We start from the raw sequence: 19,779 nt of genomic DNA on the forward strand, positions 1-19,779 counted from the left end.
GGTTTAAACATAAAGAATGTATATATACCATACACGACTGTTTTAAAAACTGATTTTAAATTGTCTTAAAAACATTCTAAAAAGGCACATAGAAGACAAGGTAAAAAAGTGCTAAAAATATTTTTGCTAAAAATGAGAAGTAAAAGAGGCTAAAATTATACAGAAAAATTCATATATACAAAAAAATCGGTATAGCAAAAAAAGCAGCTTATCTGAGGATATCAGTAGTAGCAGGAATCACCCAACGCGTTTCGTCTGGTCTGACTTCATCAAGGGGTAGTGAGCATACTGGGACATATCATCTATATATACCCCACTGGGTAGGAGGTGTTTGGTTACATCACTTCCTGTGGTTAATTGTATTGTGATATAAAATTGCAAAAAACATATAATACATTAGACTGGTGAAAAGGGAGGGTTTAGATGGAGCCCAGCGCTATATTTGCGCTTGTAAACTGTACAGGGATGTCTTATAAATCATAGAAAGCGTTCAGAGGTGTTCAGTTCCGGTTTATGACGCTAATCGCGTCATTTCCGCCCCACTTCCGGTGTCCGGAAAGTTCTTCTGAGCATGCGCCGGCTGGAAAGCATGAAGGTGCGGCGGCCATTTTACTGTAGCCTATGAGGTAAGACAGTCCCATAGAGTGGAAGCAGCTGGCGGCGGCCATGTTTTCGTAGATATAGTTCATTCAACTGAATAGGTGATACATACTTCTTTTGTCTCCAAAATCGGAAAGCCACATAGAAATAAGGATAAAAACGGGATTAGTGCTTAAAAATGTTTGAAATGCATCTATGACAGGTGGTCTGAGTATAAATTCCTCATATTGTTGTGGACTTAGGTACTAAAGTTAAAATGCAGTTATATCAAGATCTTTATTAGATCTGCATTTAAAACATATCATGTCCCTATGGGGACGATATCATGTATAATACTGTGTCAAAAGTTGGTAACAGGAGAGGTTCTGATTTAGGTACATATGTTGAATATGGAATAAATGCACTGAAAAAATTGCTAAGACAAGCCACATTATCATTTAAATGATTGGAGAAAACATCACAATAGTATTTTTATTATTATTAGTATGGATATAGAGAGAGCGCCGTCGATCCAGTTATTATTACAGCACCCGGTCTTCTTGGGAAGTTTCCTTACCCAGTACTGGCCGGGCCGACACTGCTTGGCTTCCAAGATCGGACGAATTTGGGCATGTCCAGTGTGGTATGACTGTAATTTGGGATCTGGGCATTCTCAAAAATGAATTTAACTGAGGTTCTAATGCCTCTCCGCATCTGTCCGGGGGAGAAAGGTATGGTAACTAGAAGAAGAGAAATGGGATATCAGGCTTACGTTCATAAGAAAGGGGCTATTTCGTAGCCTTCATTCAGTCCGTCTGGATGGAGTGATTTCATTTCATGTATCCAGAACATCTCTCTTCTTGATAGTAGATTGGAGAGGTCCCCTCCTCTCTCTCCGAGTGTCACTAGTTCCATGCCCTTGAATGTAAGTTCTTCCGGGTTGGAGCCGTGGTGTTGTAGAAAATGTCTGGATACGGCATGCGTTTGGACTCTGTTCTTAATGTTCCTTACGTGCTCCTGTATACGGATTTTCAGTGGTCTCTTTGTTTTGCCTATGTACTTCATCTTGCAAGGACACTCCAGGAGGTAGATGACCGAGGATGTGTTGCAATTAATAAAGTGCTTAATCTTATACTCCTTAGTTTCACCAGTGTTCTTAAATGTCTTTCTGTTTGGATTTACGTATTTGCAGATATTGCAATGACCGCATTTGAAGCAGCCCACACATTTGTGTAGTACACCTGTGGGTGCTTCATGTTTTCTCAACATACTTGGTGCAAGGAGATCTTTTAAATTTTGTGATTTCCTGAATACCACCTGTGGTTCTGTTGGTAAGTATTCTTTAAGAATGGGATCCATTAGCAATATATTCCAATGTGATTTAAGTGTTCATTTGATCAGGTTGTCATGTCTACTGTAACCAGTAATGAATCTGATGGTGTCTTGGGTGTTTTCTTTTGACTTATATTTCAAAAGATCTTTTCTCTCAAAGGTTCTCACTTTGTTGTTGGCTGCTGTTAAAATATGATCAGGGTACTTTTTTTCTTTAAATCTCTCTGTGTAGATTGACAATTGGGCATCACGATCCTCCTCTTTTTTGCAGTTCCTTGCAATCCTAGTGAACTGTGAGAGGGGAATATTATTCTTCCATTGTTGAAGATGATTACTCTGATAGTGAACATAGCTGTTTGTGTCCACGTTTTTAATAAAGTTTTTAGTGACAATCTCATTGCCTTGATGGCTCAGTATCAGATCCAGGAACTCTATTTGTTCCGTACTGTTGTTGGAGGTAAACTTCAGGTTCATGGTATTGTCGGAAATATAGATTAAAAATTCTTTAAAAGAGAGTTCATCGCCATCCCATATGATTAAAATATCATCTATATACCTCTTATAAAATATGATGTTTGGATTAAAAGGATGGTTGGTAAAAATATACTCGTTTTCCCAATATCCCATAAAAAGATTGGCGAAACTAGGCGCAAAAATAGTGCCCATTGCTGTCCCACAGGTCTGGAGGTAAAATTGATCCAAAAATGTAAAATAGTTGTGCTTCAAGATAAAATTCATAATTTCGCAAATGAAGGTCTGGTGATTATCCGTGATGAGATGGTCCTTATCCATGTAGAACTTACATGCCTGGATTCCCTTCTCATGTTCGATGCACGTATAGAGAGACTGCACGTCTATCGTGACCCATCTATAAGTGTCTTTCCATCCTTGCGATTCCATGAAGTTGAGAACTGAAGTGGTGTCCTTGAGATACGCTGGTAAATCCATAACATATTTTCTAAGGAAAATATCCACATATTCTGATAAATGCGAGGTTAGGGAATCAATTCCTGCCACAATGGGCCTCCCCGGCGGGTTAGTCATTGATTTATGGATTTTAGGGAGGAAGTAAAAAATGGGGGTCACAGGGTTGGTGTTAAGGAGGTATTGGTATTCCTCCTTAGATAATGTTTCATTCCTAAGGCCTTTGAGGAGGATGGCTCTAAGTTCCTCCACAAAAAGTTCCTTCGGATCCGCTATTAATGGTTTGTACGAGGATCTATCTCCCAAAAGTCTTTCTGCTTCCGTAATGTATGCTGAGCGGTCCATAATCACCAGCCCTCCCCCTTTGTCAGCTGGTTTTAAAATAATGTCCTTATTATCCTGAATTTGTTTGATCGCTTGCCTTTCTCTGTTGGTTAGGTTTTTTTCTTTAATAGGTTGGATCTCTGCCTCACATAGGTCTTTCATCACAAGATCGTAGAATATGCCTATGTTGTTGCCCTTAGATTCGAGTGGGTAAAATTTTGATACTGGTCTTAGTCCTGATTTTGATTGCTCATAGTTCCGTACGACAGCATCTTCTTTCCTTAAAAAGTGCCGTTTCAGGGTGAGTTTTCTCACAAATTTATTTAGGTCCACGAATGTGTCGAATTTATTCATCCCTTTTGTAGGTGCGAATGACAAGCCTTTGTTCAGGAGAGAAGTTTCATGCATCGTTAGTTCATGGCTGGATATATTGAAGATGCCTTTATGTGTAGGGTTTCCTACTGCAGATTCCTTCGTTTGAAGCGACTTTTTCCTGCCAGCCCCACGGCATCCTCTTCTTCTAGCTGTCTTTTTCGTGGTGACGCATACCTCTCTCCTTCCTTGATGGTAGTTCTTAGTGTGTCCCTGACCCTCGTGCTTGGGCCCGGGGATAAAAAAACATTCTCTCCTGTTGAGTCCAATTTGTGCAGTGCTGAGAATCTATTGGTAGTCTGTATATATCTCCTTTCCCGTGAAGTATGACTGGGTAATCTTCTTTTCCCTCTTTGTGGTATGGATTGCCAATAATCCCTTTTCCCTTTTCCTTCTTGTGGTCCTTCTCTACTAAACCTGTTCCAGTTTTTCACTTGATTATTTTCGTAATCCTGTTTGTCCCTGCTGAACTTCTTTTCTTTATTCCTAATAACTACGTCCTCTATATGTTCTAGCTTTTTGTTTAGAACTTTCTCGTTAATCTTAAAATCTTCCTTGTCTTTGAAGTTCTCAAAGCCCTTTTCGGTTTCATTAATTTCCTTTTCTAGATTCACAAGAATACGTTTTTTCTCTGTGACGAGCAATCTCATTAAATTGATTGAACAATTATGCAAAATGTTATCCCATTCTTTCATGAAGGCTTGGTTTTCAGTCCCAAAGGTGGGTTGTTTTAAAATTCTGAGGCCTCTAGGGACTCTATCCACATTGACATAATGTTCTAAACCTTTGATGTCCCACCAAGCTTTAATTTCCTTGACAAGTAGTCTCTCAATATCCCAGAACATATTATCCAGGTTATCTGATGTGGGTACCTCCTCAGGTTTATTAGTTTCATTAAAAATTCTATTACATAAGTTGCTCCTTTTGTCCGCACGTTCATTTAGCCTGAACATATTTGTGTTAAAAACTGCTGACCAGGTCTGAGGCAGCTGTAAGAAATAGTACAAAGGTATGTGTGTATAGTTTGAACCAACAGCGCCAGAGATACAGCAGAAATACTTAGTATGTCGTTTATGGGTGTGCCTCAAAAAAACACATCTAGTCACTATAAACCACTCCCCTCTATATATGGGGCGTCTGCTAGATCTTAAATACGACCCGCACTTGTACGTGTGCAGTAAAGAATTTGGAAAAAGTGGATGAGATCCAAGCGACCTTTGGTGGTACAAAGTCTGAGTGACTAGGCAGAATAATTCTCAAAACAAAGAGATTTATTATAAAGAACGTTTAGGACAATTGTACATAAAAAAAAGGGGTTTAAACATAAAGAATGTATATATACCATACACGACTGTTTTAAAAACTGATTTTAAATTGTCTTAAAAACATTCTAAAAAGGCACATAGAAGACAAGGTAAAAAAGTGCTAAAAATATTTTTGCTAAAAATGAGAAGTAAAAGAGGCTAAAATTATACAGAAAAATTCATATATACAAAAAAATCGGTATAGCAAAAAAAGCAGCTTATCTGAGGATATCAGTAGTAGCAGGAATCACCCAACGCGTTTCGTCTGGTCTGACTTCATCAAGGGGTAGTGAGCATACTGGGACATATCATCTATATATACCCCACTGGGTAGGAGGTGTTTGGTTACATCACTTCCTGTGGTTAATTGTATTGTGATATAAAATTGCAAAAAACATATAATACATTAGACTGGTGAAAAGGGAGGGTTTAGATGGAGCCCAGCGCTATATTTGCACTTGTAAACTGTACAGGGATGTCTTATAAATCATAGAAAGCGTTCAGAGGTGTTCAGTTCCGGTTTATGACGCTAATCGCGTCATTTCCGCCCCACTTCCGGTGTCCGGAAAGTTCTTCTGAGCATGCGCCGGCTGGAAAGCATGAAGGTGCGGCGGCCATTTTACTGTAGCCTATGAGGTAAGACAGTCCCATAGAGTGGAAGCAGCTGGCGGCGGCCATGTTTTCGTAGATATAGTTCATTCAACTGAATAGGTGATACATACTTCTTTTGTCTCCAAAATCGGAAAGCCACATAGAAATAAGGATAAAAACGGGATTAGTGCTTAAAAATGTTTGAAATGCATCTATGACAGGTGGTCTGAGTATAAATTCCTCATATTGTTGTGGACTTAGGTACTAAAGTTAAAATGCAGTTATATCAAGATCTTTATTAGATCTGCATTTAAAACATATCATGTCCCTATGGGGACGATATCATGTATAATACTGTGTCAAAAGTTGGTAACAGGAGAGGTTCTGATTTAGGTACATATGTTGAATATGGAATAAATGCACTGAAAAAATTGCTAAGACAAGCCACATTATCATTTAAATGATTGGAGAAAACATCACAATAGTATTTTTATTATTATTAGTATGGATATAGAGAGAGCGCCGTCGATCCAGTTATTATTACAGCACCCGGTCTTCTTGGGAAGTTTCCTTACCCAGTACTGGCCGGGCCGACACTGCTTGGCTTCCAAGATCGGACGAATTTGGGCATGTCCAGTGTGGTATGACTGTAATTTGGGATCTGGGCATTCTCAAAAAAGAATTTAACTGAGGTTCTAATGCCTCTCCGCATCTGTCCGGGGGAGAAAGGTATGGTAACTAGAAGAAGAGAAATGGGATATCAGGCTTACGTTCATAAGAAAGGGGCTATTTCGTAGCCTTCATTCAGTCCGTCTGGATGGAGTGATTTCATTTCATGTATCCAGAACATCTCTCTTCTTGATAGTAGATTGGAGAGGTCCCCTCCTCTCTCTCCGAGTGTCACTAGTTCCATGCCCTTGAATGTAAGTTCTTCCGGGTTGGAGCCGTGGTGTTGTAGAAAATGTCTGGATACGGCATGCGTTTGGACTCTGTTCTTAATGTTCCTTACGTGCTCCTGTATACGGATTTTCAGTGGTCTCTTTGTTTTGCCTATGTACTTCATCTTGCAAGGACACTCCAGGAGGTAGATGACCGAGGATGTGTTGCAATTAATAAAGTGCTTAATCTTATACTCCTTAGTTTCACCAGTGTTCTTAAATGTCTTTCTGTTTGGATTTACGTATTTGCAGATATTGCAATGACCGCATTTGAAGCAGCCCACACATTTGTGTAGTACACCTGTGGGTGCTTCATGTTTTCTCAACATACTTGGTGCAAGGAGATCTTTTAAATTTTGTGATTTCCTGAATACCACCTGTGGTTCTGTTGGTAAGTATTCTTTAAGAATGGGATCCATTAGCAATATATTCCAATGTGATTTAAGTGTTCGTTTGATCAGGTTGTCATGTCTACTGTAACCAGTAATGAATCTGACGATGTCTTGGGTGTTTTCTTTTGACTTATATTTCAAAAGATCTTTTCTCTCAAAGGTTCTCACTTTGTTGTTGGCTGCTGTTAAAATATGATCAGGGTACTTTTTTTCTTTTAATCTCTCTGTGTAGATTGACAATTGGGCATCACGATCCTCCTCTTTTTTGCAGTTCCTTGCAATCCTAGTGAACTGTGAGAGGGGAATATTATTCTTCCATTGTTGAAGATGATTACTCTGATAGTGAACATAGCTGTTTGTGTCCACGTTTTTAATAAAGTTTTTAGTGACAATCTCATTGCCTTGATGGCTCAGTATCAGATCCAGGAACTCTATTTGTTCCGTACTGTTGTTGGAGGTAAACTTCAGGTTCATGGTATTGTCGGAAATATAGATTAAAAATTCTTTAAAAGAGAGTTCATCGCCATCCCATATGATTAAAATATCATCTATATACCTCTTATAAAATATGATGTTTGGATTAAAAGGATGGTTGGTAAAAATATACTCGTTTTCCCAATATCCCATAAAAAGATTGGCGAAACTAGGCGCAAAAATAGTGCCCATTGCTGTCCCACAGGTCTGGAGGTAAAATTGATCCAAAAATTTAAAATAGTTGTGCTTCAAGATAAAATTCATAATTTCGCAAATGAAGGTCTGGTGATTATCCGTGATGAGATGGTCCTTATCCATGTAGAACTTACATGCCTGGATTCCCTTCTCATGTTCGATGCACGTATAGAGAGACTGCACGTCTATCGTGACCCATCTATAAGTGTCTTTCCATCCTTGCGATTCCATGAAGTTGAGAACTGAAGTGGTGTCCTTGAGATACGCTGGTAAATCCATAACATATTTTCTAAGGAAAATATCCACATATTCTGATAAATGCGAGGTTAGGGAATCAATTCCTGCCACAATGGGCCTCCCCGGCGGGTTAGTCATTGATTTATGGATTTTAGGGAGGAAGTAAAAAATGGGGGTCACAGGGTTGGTGTTAAGGAGGTATTGGTATTCCTCCTTAGATAATGTTTCATTCCTAAGGCCTTTGAGGAGGATGGCTCTAAGTTCCTCCACAAAAAGTTCCTTCGGATCCGCTATTAATGGTTTGTACGAGGATCTATCTCCCAAAAGTCTTTCTGCTTCCGTAATGTATGCTGAGCGGTCCATAATCACCAGCCCTCCCCCTTTGTCAGCTGGTTTTAAAATAATGTCCTTATTATCCTGAATTTGTTTGATCGCTTGCCTTTCTCTGTTGGTTAGGTTTTTTTCTTTAATAGGTTGGATCTCTGCCTCACATAGGTCTTTCATCACAAGATCGTAGAATATGCCTATGTTGTTGCCCTTAGATTCGAGTGGGTAAAATTTTGATACTGGTCTTAGTCCTGATTTTGATTGCTCATAGTTCCGTACGACAGCATCTTCTTTCCTTAAAAAGTGCCGTTTCAGGGTGAGTTTTCTCACAAATTTATTTAGGTCCACGAATGTGTCGAATTTATTCATCCCTTTTGTAGGTGCGAATGACAAGCCTTTGTTCAGGAGAGAAGTTTCATGCATCGTTAGTTCATGGCTGGATATATTGAAGATGCCTTTATGTGTAGGGTTTCCTACTGCAGATTCCTTCGTTTGAAGCGACTTTTTCCTGCCAGCCCCACGGCATCCTCTTCTTCTAGCTGTCTTTTTCGTGGTGACGCATACCTCTCTCCTTCCTTGATGGTAGTTCTTAGTGTGTCCCTGACCCTCGTGCTTGGGCCCGGGGATAAAAAAACATTCTCTCCTGTTGAGTCCAATTTGTGCAGTGCTGAGAATCTATTGGTAGTCTGTATATATCTCCTTTCCCGTGAAGTATGACTGGGTAATCTTCTTTTCCCTCTTTGTGGTATGGATTGCCAATAATCCCTTTTCCCTTTTCCTTCTTGTGGTCCTTCTCTACTAAACCTGTTCCAGTTTTTCACTTGATTATTTTCATAATCCTGTTTGTCCCTGCTGAACTTCTTTTCTTTATTCCTAATAACTACGTCCTCTATATGTTCTAGCTTTTTGTTTAGAACTTTCTCGTTAATCTTAAAATCTTCCTTGTCTTTGAAGTTCTCAAAGCCCTTTTCGGTTTCATTAATTTCCTTTTCTAGATTCACAAGAATACGTTTTTTCTCTGTGACGAGCAATCTCATTAAATTGATTGAACAATTATGCAAAATGTTATCCCATTCTTTCATGAAGGCTTGGTTTTCAGTCCCAAAGGTGGGTTGTTTTAAAATTCTGAGGCCTATAGGGACTCTATCCACATTGACATAATGTTCTAAACCTTTGATGTCCCACCAAGCTTTAATTTCCTTGACAAGTAGTCTCTCAATATCCCAGAACATATTATCCAGGTTATCTGATGTGGGTACCTCCTCAGGTTTATTAGTTTCATTAAAAATTCTATTACATAAGTTGCTCCTTTTGTCCGCACGTTCATTTAGCCTGAACATATTTGTGTTAAAAACTGCTGACCAGGTCTGAGGCAGCTGTAAGAAATAGTACAAAGGTATGTGTGTATAGTTTGAACCAACAGCGCCAGAGATACAGCAGAAATACTTAGTATGTCGTTTATGGGTGTGCCTCAAAAAAACACATCTAGTCACTATAAACCACTCCCCTCTATATATGGGGCGTCTGCTAGATCTTAAATACGACCCGCACTTGTACGTGTGCAGTAAAGAATTTGGAAAAAGTGGATGAGATCCAAGCGACCTTTGGTGGTACAAAGTCTGAGTGACTAGGCAGAATAATTCTCAAAACAAAGAGATTTATTATAAAGAACGTTTAGGACAATTGTACATAAAAAAAAAGGGGTTTAAACATAAAGAATGTATATATACCATACACGACTGTTTTAAAAACTGATTTTAAATTGTCTTAAAAACATTCTAAAAAGGCACATAGAAGACAAGGTAAAAAAGTGCTAAAAATATTTTTGCTAAAAATGAGAAGTAAAAGAGGCTAAAATTATACAGAAAAATTCATATATACAAAAAAATCGGTATAGCAAAAAAAGCAGCTTATCTGAGGATATCAGTAGTAGCAGGAATCACCCAACGCGTTTCGTCTGGTCTGACTTCATCAAGGGGTAGTGAGCATACTGGGACATATCATCTATATATACCCCACTGGGTAGGAGGTGTTTGGTTACATCACTTCCTGTGGTTAATTGTATTGTGATATAAAATTGCAAAAAACATATAATACATTAGACTGGTGAAAAGGGAGGGTTTAGATGGAGCCCAGCGCTATATTTGCGCTTGTAAACTGTACAGGGATGTCTTATAAATCATAGAAAGCGTTCAGAGGTGTTCAGTTCCGGTTTATGACGCTAATCGCGTCATTTCCGCCCCACTTCCTGTGTCCGGAAAGTTCTTCTGAGCATGCGCCGGCTGGAAAGCATGAAGGTGCGGCGGCCATTTTACTGTAGCCTATGAGGTAAGACAGTCCCATAGAGTGGAAGCAGCTGGCGGCGGCCATGTTTTCGTAGATATAGTTCATTCAACTGAATAGGTGATACATACTTCTTTTGTCTCCAAAATCGGAAAGCCACATAGAAATAAGGATAAAAACGGGATTAGTGCTTAAAAATGTTTGAAATGCATCTATGACAGGTGGTCTGAGTATAAATTCCTCATATTGTTGTGGACTTAGGTACTAAAGTTAAAATGCAGTTATATCAAGATCTTTATTAGATCTGCATTTAAAACATATCATGTCCCTATGGGGACGATATCATGTATAATACTGTGTCAAAAGTTGGTAACAGGAGAGGTTCTGATTTAGGTACATATGTTGAATATGGAATAAATGCACTGAAAAAATTGCTAAGACAAGCCACATTATCATTTAAATGATTGGAGAAAACATCACAATAGTATTTTTATTATTATTAGTATGGATATAGAGAGAGCGCCGTCGATCCAGTTATTATTACAGCACCCGGTCTTCTTGGGAAGTTTCCTTACCCAGTACTGGCCGGGCCGACACTGCTTGGCTTCCAAGATCGGACGAATTTGGGCATGTCCAGTGTGGTATGACTGTAATTTGGGATCTGGGCATTCTCAAAAAAGAATTTAACTGAGGTTCTAATGCCTCTCCGCATCTGTCCGGGGGAGAAAGGTATGGTAACTAGAAGAAGAGAAATGGGATATCAGGCTTACGTTCATAAGAAAGGGGCTATTTTGTAGCCTTCATTCAGTCCGTCTGGATGGAGTGATTTCATTTCATGTATCCAGAACATCTCTCTTCTTGATAGTAGATTGGAGAGGTCCCCTCCTCTCTCTCCGAGTGTCACTAGTTCCATGCCCTTGAATGTAAGTTCTTCCGGGTTGGAGCCGTGGTGTTGTAGAAAATGTCTGGATACGGCATGCGTTTGGACTCTGTTCTTAATGTTCCCTACGTGCTCCTGTATACGGATTTTCAGTGGTCTCTTTGTTTTGCCTATGTACTTCATCTTGCAAGGACACTCCAGGAGGTAGATGACCGAGGATGTGTTGCAATTAATAAAGTGCTTAATCTTATACTCCTTAGTTTCACCAGTGTTCTTAAATGTCTTTCTGTTTGGATTTACGTATTTGCAGATATTGCAATGACCGCATTTGAAGCAGCCCACACATTTGTGTAGTACACCTGTGGGTGCTTCATGTTTTCTCAACATACTTGGTGCAAGGAGATCTTTTAAATTTTGTGATTTCCTGAATACCACCTGTGGTTCTGTTGGTAAGTATTCTTTAAGAATGGGATCCATTAGCAATATATTCCAATGTGATTTAAGTGTTCGTTTGATCAGGTTGTCATGTCTACTGTAACCAGTAATGAATCTGACGGTGTCTTGGGTGTTTTCTTTTGACTTATATTTCAAAAGATCTTTTCTCTCAAAGGTTCTCACTTTGTTGTTGGCTGCTGTTAAAATATGATCAGGGTACTTTTTTTCTTTAAATCTCTCTGTGTAGATTGACAATTGGGCATCACGATCCTCCTCTTTTTTGCAGTTCCTTGCAATCCTAGTGAACTGTGAGAGGGGAATATTATTCTTCCATTGTTGAAGATGATTACTCTGATAGTGAACATAGCTGTTTGTGTCCACGTTTTTAATAAAGTTTTTAGTGACAATCTCATTGCCTTGATGGCTCAGTATCAGATCCAGGAACTCTATTTGTTCCGTACTGTTGTTGGAGGTAAACTTCAGGTTCATGGTATTGTCGGAAATATAGATTAAAAATTCTTTAAAAGAGAGTTCATCGCCATCCCATATGATTAAAATATCATCTATATACCTCTTATAAAATATGATGTTTGGATTAAAAGGATGGTTGGTAAAAATATACTCGTTTTCCCAATATCCCATAAAAAGATTGGCGAAACTAGGCGCAAAAATAGTGCCCATTGCTGTCCCACAGGTCTGGAGGTAAAATTGATCCAAAAATTTAAAATAGTTGTGCTTCAAGATAAAATTCATAATTTCGCAAATGAAGGTCTGGTGATTATCCGTGATGAGATGGTCCTTATCCATGTAGAACTTACATGCCTGGATTCCCTTCTCATGTTCGATGCACGTATAGAGAGACTGCACGTCTATCGTGACCCATCTATAAGTGTCTTTCCATCCTTGCGATTCCATGAAGTTGAGAACTGAAGTGGTGTCCTTGAGATACGCTGGTAAATCCATAACATATTTTCTAAGGAAAATATCCACATATTCTGATAAATGCGAGGTTAGGGAATCAATTCCTGCCACAATGGGCCTCCCCGGCGGGTTAGTCATTGATTTATGGATTTTAGGGAGGAAGTAAAAAATGGGGGTCACAGGGTTGGTGTTAAGGAGGTATTGGTATTCCTCCTTAGATAATGTTTCATTCCTAAGGCCTTTGAGGAGGATGGCTCTAAGTTCCTCCACAAAAAGTTCCTTCGGATCCGCTATTAATGGTTTGTACGAGGATCTATCTCCCAAAAGTCTTTCTGCTTCCGTAATGTATGCTGAGCGGTCCATAATCACCAGCCCTCCCCCTTTGTCAGCTGGTTTTAAAATAATGTCCTTATTATCCTGAATTTGTTTGATCGCTTGCCTTTCTCTGTTGGTTAGGTTTTTTTCTTTAATAGGTTGGATCTCTGCCTCACATAGGTCTTTCATCACAAGATCGTAGAATATGCCTATGTTGTTGCCCTTAGATTCGAGTGGGTAAAATTTTGATACTGGTCTTAGTCCTGATTTTGATTGCTCATAGTTCCGTACGACAGCATCTTCTTTCCTTAAAAAGTGCCGTTTCAGGGTGAGTTTTCTCACAAATTTATTTAGGTCCACGAATGTGTCGAATTTATTCATCCCTTTTGTAGGTGCGAATGACAAGCCTTTGTTCAGGAGAGAAGTTTCATGCATCGTTAGTTCATGGCTGGATATATTGAAGATGCCTTTATGTGTAGGGTTTCCTACTGCAGATTCCTTCGTTTGAAGCGACTTTTTCCTGCCAGCCCCACGGCATCCTCTTCTTCTAGCTGTCTTTTTCGTGGTGACGCATACCTCTCTCCTTCCTTGATGGTAGTTCTTAGTGTGTCCCTGACCCTCGTGCTTGGGCCCGGGGATAAAAAAACATTCTCTCCTGTTGAGTCCAATTTGTGCAGTGCTGAGAATCTATTGGTAGTCTGTATATATCTCCTTTCCCGTGAAGTATGACTGGGTATATATTTACAATACTCATCACCACTGTGGTGCTGCCGGCAGCCACTGGAGGACACTCGATGGAGCATATGTACACTGCACCCCACACAATATTCTGCCCCTATATACACTGGATTCCTGTCCTCTTCCATAATATGCACCCCCACCATATACTGCACCTATATACACATGCAACCCCATACCCCTCCATATACAGTAGTTCCCCTATATACAGGGCACCCAACTCCTCCATATACTGTTCCCACCACCGTATACTCTGCAATCCCTCCTCCATATTCCATGCTACATCCCCAGGTTTCTTGACTCGACAACAAGTAGCAAAAGTTACCAGGAAACGGATGAAGGCCGGTCCAGCAGCGTTCAGATCGGAGGAACCGGGGACTTGTGTGGCCACTTACTGGGAGAAGGTGAATCAGTCTTGCAGGAAGGGGTGAGACCCTGTGTGGGGTGAGCAGTGCGGTGACCGGGTTGGCGCTGCAAATGATGCAGGTGAGGAGGAGGCAGATACTGTAACAGCTGCTTTATATATACTGTGTGCTGGCGAAGGGGCATGGGGGGTAATTCCAAGTTGATCGCAGCAGGAAATTTTTTAGCAGTTGGGCAAAACCATGTGCACTGCAGGGGGGGGGGCAGATATAACATTTGCCGAGAGAGTTAGATTTGGGTGGGTTACTTTGTTTCTGTGCAGGGTAAATACTGGCTGCTTTATTTTTACACTGCAATTTAGATTGCAGATTGAACACACCACACCCAAATCTATCTCTCTATGCACATGTTATATCTGCCTCCCCTGCAGTGCACATGGTTTTGCCCAATTGCTAACAAAAATCCTGCTGCGATCAACTCAGAATTACCCCCATGGTCCTGTGCTCTCCCGTCCCACACCCCTGCACAGGCCAAATATGACAGCAGCCTGTGTGAATGCTACAGAACTACAGGGCACAGGTAGTTGGGCCCCAGAAGCAGGGAAACATGCACACAAATAAGTGTATTTACTTGAACATGTTCAGTATCAAGATGTGTTTAATTGTATATCACTAGTGTTTCCACTAAGGAGGGAATGCAATTTCAGGCGGATACATCCACCTGGATGAATCAGCGCAGCAATAGCCGTGCTTTACATCAGCCCAATCTCGCACAAAAGCGTTTGCAGTCCCATAGGGCAGTGATAACTTTTCACTGAATTTCTTCTTTCATTAGAACTAAGAGAACGACCCTCCCAAGTTTTACAGGTGTACTTTCCCACAAACTTGCTGTGTCTCAACACCACCTCTTCATGACTTAAACCACTATCTGATGGTCATCACTAATTTCCTATCAACTCAGCAGATTATACACTATTGTCTAATCTGCTGCATTAAAAATGCCTATGGTGACACCACTGTTAGACATCTATACAGAAAGTGGATCCACACCACATCAGGCAACAAACCTTTCAATCTATTGGTGCTCAGATTAATCCACGGGATATCACCTTAGGAGACTTTGGCTATTCACTCTTTGTCAGTGGACATATGTTAAGCCACTCCTGTGACTATATATAATACATTTTCACCTTGGCAGTATTTACTGTTAATTAATCTTATACAATTCTGGTATTTATATTTTTATTTAAAAATACTTGATCTTGATTGTCACACTATATCTTATATGATCCTAAATAAAGGTTAATTTTTATTGTCTAATTTTTTCATAAAGAGTGCCCCAGCACAGAGTCTTTCTTTTTTCCTCCTTATTTTCGAAGGATGGAAGATGCAAAGGATCATACTCTTCACTGCAATTGAATTCCCCCCTAAGTATGCATCTGCAAGTGTGCATCTAGAATAAGTAGTATGTACACTTACGACCTCCAATAATATTTAAGAAGTTTTATTTAGAACATACAGATGCGTGCTTTTACTTTGTTGCTGTGGGAGACTACATACTGTGGCATAATGCAGCTTCCGGCACCTACAGTTCCCCCATTGTCTGCTATTGTTAGCTCCTGCTCCCCATCGCCTCATTTCCCCTGCTATACAAACGCTTGGCACTCGGCGTGTGCTATGTGCAGGCTCCATAAGTCCAAAATGACTATATGTATATAAATAAATAAATATATACTATATATACAGTACATATATATTGCACACCCAACAAATGCTCAGGGCTGCAGGCGTAGATATTAGGACCAGCTGCTTCTCCCATGGACAGCTTTATGTGACTTTCTCACAAGATAGTAGCCCCAAGCATCTTTTTGTGTTAATTCCTGAAGAAAAAAAACTGCAAATATTGTTTACAAATAAATTTTGTGCTCAATGTGTACAATATAAAATATACATCACAATATTAGATGGCACTACTATCTTTGTAAAATGACATATGTGTCCTCTTGCTTTGTTCTGTCTCACAGCATTCAAGGGTGCGATTGTACACTACTTTCTCCAGAGGTACATATTGACAGTATGCTATTTTATTAAACTGGTGGAGCTGTCTACAGGCGGAGAGGGATGACGTCATCTGTGGGCATCATTCTTCTGTGGCTGGATGCTGCCACCGACACGTGGTTGTTCAGAAGTATAAGGTGAGCATGTTTTATGTCGTTCATAATGTGTCTGATGATGATGGTGTAAACATCGAAACGTAGCAGGATTCTGCAGTTTTTCTGAGCTTTATTTACTGAGTGCCGCTGTACTGGACATTATATTATCTATCTATCTATCTATCTATCTATCTATCTATCTATCTATCTATCTATCTATCTATCTATATATAATTATACTGTCATTTTGGAAGTCCGGCACTTACCAATAGAGACCAGCTTGCCAGGGTGTGCTCTGTGTACATCAAGATTTGAAATCCAAGTGACTATGCTTAATGCTTAAAAGAGCCAGGCAGGCTCTGAAATGTTGATGTGCTTGGCAATACAATTTATTTATACACACAGACACACATACATAGCCAGACTGACTGGGCCACACAAACATGTGTTCCTATAGTCTCCCCTCCCCCTTACCTTAATATGGAGACTCAGCAGCAGATCTGTCCTACTCTATACTGCAGTTATGGAAGTTGAACAAATTGCTGTAGCCCTGCCAAACAATATGGGCCAGAGAATCAAGTGCTGAGCTCCACCAGATCTCAGATATCAACACACAGTCCTCTGACCCCCAGGTGCCTCATTATTTAGCTGCAGCAGGAAGGACTTGTGAGTATGCCCATCATTACTTCTTCCCTAATGTTGTATTCCTGAAATCAAGAGAACTGCATACACCCAGAGACAGTGCTAGGGAAATATAATTTTACAGAACTTATTAAAACATTTAAAAAAATAAAAACTACTGGGGAGGCCCGGCCCTAGGAGGGTGCCTGTACCTCCTTATGGATAATCCAGCCTGCATACACAGTACAGTCCGTAATACTCACTCAGGGTCACTTTTCACTACTTCAGTCTTGGTAACTGCATTCAATCCTGCAGTCCCAAAGTCCTGCAGTCTAATCAGTCTAATTGATCTGACTATTTTGGAAATGTTCTTAAGAAACTAGTATTTAAGGAAAAACATTTATGAAAGACATGAAACTATAAAAATTAAGCAAGTTAATAAAATTATTTTTATACTATTGACTATATGGCATCATACATATTCAGAAGCATTCAGTACATACAAAAAGAACAAATATTTATTCAGAACAATTCCCGTCCATTCTTTTTAAAAATATAGATATACATTTGCTTCTATTCTGAAATTTTGACTAGATACCTTTTTGATACCTTTTTGGTTTATATTCTGATCTGACGTGATAATATTTAACATATGTAGATGCTATGTGTATTTATAAGCATCTGATTGCAGAAATGTAATTGCTATAAATTGCCCCCGTGTGTAATGCACCACCATCAAACAACATATGATTGTATAGTACTCTAGTAAAGTATCAACCACTTTGACAGATGTTTCATTGATGTTTGGTATATGGTGTTCAATATGTGATTAATGCTAGATTTTATACCGCTGCACCTAATAAATGGAATGCACCACCATTGAGCGCCACTTAATTACATATGACCATATAGCGCTTTATTATAGTACCAGTCATAATGATCAATGTTTCATCAGTTCCCGATACATGGTACTCAATATGTGATTTATGCTTTATTAGATATTGCTGCATCTAACATGTGTAATGCACCACTATTGGACGCCATTGAACAACATATGATCACATAGTGCTCTGGCAAAGTACCATTCATATTGACCAATGTTTCATCGATTTTCGATCTATTAGGCTCAATTTGTGATTACTACTTTAACATATACTGCTACACTTAACATGTGTGATGCACCACTATATGCTCTAATTGATGGCCATTTGAATAAACCACCATTGAGTCACTATATGTTATGATATTATGTATGTATCTGTGTTATACTGAACACCATGTATTTATTACCAATATATGCATTATCGACACTTACTCATATGTGATTAATGATGTGAGGTATGTTACGTGTCACTGACACTTGAGGCCACCTCATGCCACAAAATCATTGATACTGTATTTACTCATTTATGCCATATTATGAATAGTATATAAAAAAAAACATTTTATTCGGACTTTTGGTAATTGTAAAATGTGGTAATTGGTTAATTGTCAAAATTGGTTGTTTACCATGCTCCAGCAGAAAATAATTTTAGAATATTTTGATAACTATCTTGTTATCTGTATATAAAACAACCAGGTTTGGGCCTGGGAGGCTATTATGTGCGATATAAAACACTTTGTTTTATTATTCTTGTATTGTAGTTGTAAGGTAGAAATGGGACCGAAATGTTGGCAATTTCTATGTGCATGCTAATAAACTTCAAAAAATAAGTTTGACCCCAAAGTCTGGAGAGTGCCTTTCTTTTACTACACTTAGTAAATTATACTCTATGATTATTGAGTTAAAACACACAGTGGTTGCTCTAAAGGAGCACCCCAGCGCGGGTGTAGTACGGCTGACCGGCGGACAGGAGACCGCCGGTCAGCTTACCGACGCTGGGATCCCGGCGGGGAGGGGCTAGTGCAGCAAGCCCCTTGCTGGCTCTCTGCGATCGCCACGCTGCGGGATCGGTGGCAACCTGCGGTCGCCACGGGTTCTATTCCCACTCTATGGGTGTCGTGGACACCCACGAGTGGAAACAGTCCCTGTTGGTCGGCATCCCGACCATCAGGATAGTGAGCCATCTGGATGGTGGAGGAGGTCATGTGACTGTTGGTCAGCTGACCGGCGGTCACATGAATACCACCCCCCCAGCACATCAGTGGACACAAGGTACGAGTGCCAGATTATGAATACTATATGTGTGTGTATATATATGATAAATTTGCCTAGTTTGGGCGTTATATCGACGATATATTTATTTTGTGGTAGGGGACCGCGAGTGAATTCTGTGACATGGTCCAATACCTCAACTCAATTGATAGTCCTATTCGTTTTACATACCAAGTAGACCATGACTCAATGATTTTCTTGGATGTAACGATTTTTAGAGAGCAAAACCGTCTAGGATCCACCCTGTTTCGCAAACAGACTGATCGCAACACATTACTGTTTGCCACCAGCCACCATCCTGAGAACTTAAAAGAAAGCATGCCAATCTCTCAATTTCTACGTGTGCTGCGTAATAACTCCTCTCCAGAGATTGCAGAGCACCAATTGACAGAAATGTCTGAAAGTTTCCTGGATAGAGGGTACTCACCAGTAGTTGTTTCCAGATGCCTTAAGAAAGCAAAAGCTAAATTTAACAACAGTGTTGAGAAGTCGTCGCCGACCTTTGATACAAGCAGATTAATATTTACTTCAACCTTTGACACCAACGCAAGAATTGCTGAAAAGGCCATTAAAAAGCATTGGCCTATAGTTGCAACGGATGCTAAATTTAAAGGTTTAAGCCAAAGACCTCCTATGCACTCATACCGCAGAGGACCAAATTTACGCCAGCTGTTGATGTGACCAACTTTACAACCTCAAAAAATCAATACCACTTGGTTGACAATGAGAAAAACCGTCTGTTTCCGTTGTCCTGACTGCACCACTTGCAGGTCAATGACTAGTGGTTCCTCGTTTGCACATCCACATAGTGGAAAAAGGATTTCCATAAAGCACAAGTTATCTTGTATGTCTGATTTTGTTATTTACATCATCATATGTCCATGCGTACTTTATTATGTTGGGTTGATGACGCGCTGCTTTCGTGAA

Source organism: Pseudophryne corroboree, chromosome 2, assembly GCF_028390025.1.
Source record: "Pseudophryne corroboree isolate aPseCor3 chromosome 2, aPseCor3.hap2, whole genome shotgun sequence".
NCBI classification, from domain to species: Eukaryota; Metazoa; Chordata; class Amphibia; order Anura; family Myobatrachidae; genus Pseudophryne; species Pseudophryne corroboree.